The sequence below is a fragment of the Benincasa hispida genome, chromosome 11 (assembly GCF_009727055.1).
Source record: "Benincasa hispida cultivar B227 chromosome 11, ASM972705v1, whole genome shotgun sequence".
In the NCBI taxonomy this organism is placed as follows: domain Eukaryota; kingdom Viridiplantae; phylum Streptophyta; class Magnoliopsida; order Cucurbitales; family Cucurbitaceae; genus Benincasa; species Benincasa hispida.
Genome location: NC_052359.1, coordinates 80,181,068 through 80,186,625, shown reverse-complemented (window position 1 = coordinate 80,186,625; position 5,558 = coordinate 80,181,068).

Genomic DNA, 5,558 nt, shown 5'->3' with positions numbered 1-5,558 from the left:
TTGTATTTTCCTTTCAAATACGATCTGTAAACAATTACCACCGGTCGACAACTTGAAAAACCTTTAATACAAGGTTCTAATGCCATAAACATGTACTTGAAATGGACATCATTTTCAAGTTCGATTTCAAACCTTGTACCTCGATTCTCCATCTTTAACACTTCACCATATGCATGTAGAACAGCGTAAGACGCTTCTGAAGTACCCCCGGTGAAAGCATAAGCGATTTTCCTTGGACGCCATGCCTTATCGTAACTTGTGTTTACACCATAGTCTCTCCTCATATCCTCGACAATGTGACGAGGTTTATAAACACGTCCTATTCCTATACACTTGTCTTTGATTAGTTCACCAACTACCGCAGCCATTGCTTGTCTATGGTCATGATTTAAAATTCCAATAGAACATTTGTGCGACCGTATATACTTCGTGATCTTAAATATGTCACACCCTGGAACTTTAACCGCACGAAGGCCCCACTTACAATTATCCTCTATACATTTAACAGTGAACAAAGACTTAGTTGACTTCCTTATCTTATATTCAAAATTATTATTTATGCACAGAATAGACAATCTTATTTTTAAATCACTCTCACTCAAATCACAGAAGAGGTGCTAGGCATAATCAATTCCCCTCTACGACATGAAGACATGGAATTCAATCCTCCTGATCTCTCAGTAACAGCCACTACAGATCTATGCACCTCTGAAGGACCACAGTCCATAGAATTTAATCCTTCTGATCTCTTATTGTCTACCATGAAAGGATCACGCTCTTCTGAAGGACTACAATCCATAAAATTCAAGCCTGTTGATCTCTCATTACTAGGCACAGGTCTGTTACATTGAGTTTCTCTTTCCAAGTCCACTGCACGAATGTTGTCATTGTCTATTGATAATGTTGATGATCGAGTGTTCATAGACAATGGGATATCACCATCTTCTCGATTAAGCTCATATGATGCCTCGTATTGTCTGTCTAGACCTATACGATCATCACTTATATTCACATTTTCGTCGTGGTATGATTTTAGTGTTACATATATCTAAATTGTAGAAAGATCATCCCGACAAAGAACGAAGTCAACATTACCATCATTTCATATGGAGTGTGGAAGGGCTTCAAAGTCATGCTTATATTTAACTCTCCTAACAACATCAAACTCTAAGCAACTTACATTTGCAATCCTGTAAACATGAGCTTTAAGTTCTTCATACTTCAAGCTAATAGGCACAACAATTCCTGTTAGCTCGCCTCCAACATACAACTTTTGGTTCTCATCCCAATGACCTCCGTATCGAATTAGTACACACATTCGTGTCATCCTACAAAGCAAGAGAATATTTTTTATTAAGCAGATAATAATACACATGGTTCTCTCTCGCTGTCACTCTCACGCTTCTCGCTCTCGCGCCTCTCTCTCTTTTGTTTCTCGCTCTCGCGTTTCTTGCTCTCCTGCATCTCACTCTCGTGCTTCTCGCTATCGTTCAAGCTCCCACTCTCTCACTGTCGCTCTCTCCACCTTTCTCTTTGTCCCTCTTTCTCACACTCTTTTCGTTATGCTATTTTATAATGTCTATACATACCTGTTTTGAGACCGCGTTTCTACAAACACCAATGAGACCAAGTTCAAGAAAAGTCTGTTCCGTTATGAAAAACCTATTTTGAAAACTCCATTTGGTTCCAAAAAACTCCGCTCTGGAAAACCACGTTCAATAAAATGAAAGTTTAAATGAAGTTTAGATTTTAAAGAATACACCATTTTGCGGTGTGTTAACGATTTTAAGTTGTAGACAGATTTCGTGAAAATTTTCAAATCAATCGTACAGTGATAAACAATCACATCATGATGGAAGATTAACAGACAGCGAGAGCGAGATTAGTGAAGCGAGTGCGAGAAGGTTATCAGGGGCAATTTTGGGAAAATTTTACGGATGATCCAATTTTATGGTCCAAAATGTCAAATGACCCATTTTTAAAAAATAATGTCAATTGACCTTCTGCTTACGTCATCACGGGATGAGATTACAAATATTATGGGGAAAATTGTACGGATGACCCAATTTTAGGGTCCAAAATGTCAAATGACCAATTTTTAAAAAATAATGTCAATTGACCCTCTGCTTATGTCATCATGGGATAAGATTACAAAAATTCCCCTCTAGTCTATAGCGCTCAAACTCAACGGTCGTCCCACTCCACTCAAAATTAGGGAAAAAAAATTGTTGTACGTGCAAGTGTCGTTCATCTCACTCTGCAAAACCATCACTGTCGTAATCAAAGTTCTCTACTACCATAATCGAAGTTCTCTACTGGGTTAGTGAATTTAATTTTTGTCTTCCATGTTGTGTTGCGTCTGTTTAGGTTGGTCTCGTTTGAGCGATCGTCACGTTCATAACTGGTTTCGCATCTGTCTTTTATTTTGGGTTTCGATGTGTTCTACATTGGTTGAGGACGAAGAAGATATAGTTAGATGACAAATTAGTGGACGAGTTTTGCGAGAGCGAGATGGGATAGAGCGATTCGAGCTAAAGTGAGATGTGTTAGAGCCAGACGAGCGAAAACGAGATGTGCTATAGCGAGATGAGCAAAAGCGAGATGTGCTAGAGCGAGATTAGCAAGAGATAGCGAGATCTAGCGAGATTAGCGAGACTTTTATAGTATATTTTGTTAGTGATTTTTTAGGATAGACCTGTTAACTGATAAATTGAATGTTTATTGAACAATGCAGAAGTAATTTAAGATGTCAAAATCTTTGAAAATTCGTGAAGTTAATAGGTTTCCCGGGCAAGTAACTTGCCTGGCCCATGTTGCCAATACCAACAAGATTGTAAAGCAGAAGCTCACCGAAAGGCAGTTAAAGATGTTCAAGAGAACAATTTTTGGTCGCTTTCTAGACATTGAACTTGTATTCAACAGCCTTCTAATCCACTATATGTTATAGAGGGAAATGAAGAACTCAGGAATGGACTCAATCATTCGAAAATGTGACGACCTTTCCTCTGACAAAGAAAATTATTGAGTCCATTCCTGAGTTCTTCATTTCCCTCAATAACATATAGTGGATTAGAAGGCTGTTTTATACAAGTTCAATGTCTAGAAAGTGACCAAAAATTGTTCTCTTGAATATCTCTAACTGCCTTTCGGTGAGCTTCTGCTTTACAATCTTGTTGGCATTGGCAACATGGGCCAGGCAAGTTACTTGCCTGGAAAACCTATCAACTTCACGAATTTTCAAAGATTTTGACATCTTAAATTACTCATGCATTGTTCAATGAACATTCAATTTATTAGTTAACAGGTCTGTACTAAAAAATCACTAACAAAATATACTATAAAAGTCTCGCTATTCTCGTTAATCTCGCTAGATCTCGCTAGATCTCGCTAATCTCGCTCTTGCTATCTCTCGCTCATCTCGCTTTCGCTCATCTCGCTCTAGCACATCTCGCTTTCGCTCGTCTGGCTCTAACACATCTCGCTTTAGCTTGAATCGCTCTATCCCATCTTGCTCTCGCAAAACTCGTCCACTAACTTGTCATTTAACTATATCTTCTTCGTTCTCAACCAATACAGAACACATCGAAACCCAAAATAAAAGATAGAAGCGAAACCAGTTATGAACGTGACGACCGATCAAACGAGACCAACCTAAACAGACGCAAAAAAACATGGAAGATAAAAATTAAATTCACTAACCCAGTAGAGAACTTCGATTATGGCAGTAGTGAACTTCGATTACGACAGTGATAGTTTTGCAGAGCGAGATGAACGACACTTACACGTACAACAATTTGTTGAATGAAATTTGAGCGGAGTGGGACGACCATCAAGTTTAAGCGCTAGACTAGAGGAGCATTTTTGTAATCTCATCCCATGATGATGTAAGCAGAGGGTTAATTGACATTATTTTTTAAAAATTGGTCATTTGACATTTTGGACCCTAAAATTGGGTCATCCGTAAAATTTTCCCCATAATATTTGTAATCTCATCCCGTGATGATGTAAGCAGAGGGTCAATTGACATTATTTTTTAAAAATGAGTCATTTGACATTTTGGACCCTAAAATTGGGTCATTCGTACAATTTTCCTAAATTGTAGCCTAATTTGAGGTACTCGACTAAAATTTAGCTAAATAAAACTGAATAGACTTTTTTTTTCTTTTTTATGAAAGAAAAAAAAATCTAGCCTAATTTGAGTTAATGGACCAGAATACAGCCAAATACACCTTTCATGACCAAGTTAAATTACCACAAATTACCGCAAAGGAGAACTAGTTCTTTAGCGAAAGTTTGAAACAATTCACAAATTTAGGTTCCGTTTGGTATTGTTTGATTTTTTTGTTTTATTTTCAACTCTAAAATTTTCCTTAGTTAGGTACGTTTTACCAATGAATTAAAATCCAAGCCAAAATTTGAAAACTACACAAAAAGAAATAATTTTTAAAAATTTGTTTTTGTTTTTAGAATTTGGCTAAGAATTCAACTATTGTGTTTGATAAAGATGCAAACCATTATAAGAAATAGGAGAAAATAGGCTTAATTTTCAAAAGTCAAAAATAAAAAACGAAATGGTTACTAAATGGGGCCTACGTGATCGATAAATTACTTGGTTCTAGGCTTGCAACTAAATCTATGAATTGTAAAATTGAAGGGGGTGGAGGTTCTCATATGTTAGGAGCTCTCAAAGACATGGAATTACGTTGTCACTCAAATTTCATTCAACCAATTCTACAACATTTCGGTAATAATTTTATTTTCACTTTTCTATTTTAAAATTTATACTTGTTTTTTTATTTTATTTTTATTTTCACATTACTTGAAGAACCATTTGAATTCTTAGTCAAAATGTTAAAATAAAAACAAAATTTTGAGAACTTTTTTTTAGTTTTCAAATTTTTACTTAATATTTTATAACAATAATGAAAGGTAAATAACAAAACAAGAAAACTTATAAATAAAAGTAGTTTTTATAAGTTTATTTTTAAAAATTAAAAATTAAACGATTATCAAGGAAAGCCTAACAAATTAAAGAGAGATAAAACCTAGTTTATAATTTTAAGGTAATGTTTAAAGGTGAGAAAGGGCGTGCGCTTAAGCCCTTTCAACTAGACGCATAGGCATCAACTCCAAGTTGGGCTCACTTGATGCACTAGGTGGTTCTCGCCATCCTTAGGAAAACAAGATGAATGACTTACATATATATTGGAATTATTATAGATTCAATCTATTTCCATAAATATTCAAACTTATTTTTATATTTTTGTATAAAATTTAATGGATTTTTCAGATTAACATACCCTTGAGTATGGTGGGCGATTAGAGAGAGAATGTGCCATTGGAAAATTTTTTCCATATTTACAAAGAACTCTTAATGTTGGAGAGAGAACAAAAGGAGAGAGAAAATACATTAATTTTTTTTATTTTATTCATTTACTTAATTGAAGAGAGAAAATGCATTTAATAAAATTTTATTTTCTATTTATATTAGTTTTACGTACCAATAATAGACAGATTCATGGTTATTTTAAATATACCTTAGAACATTTCTTGTATCT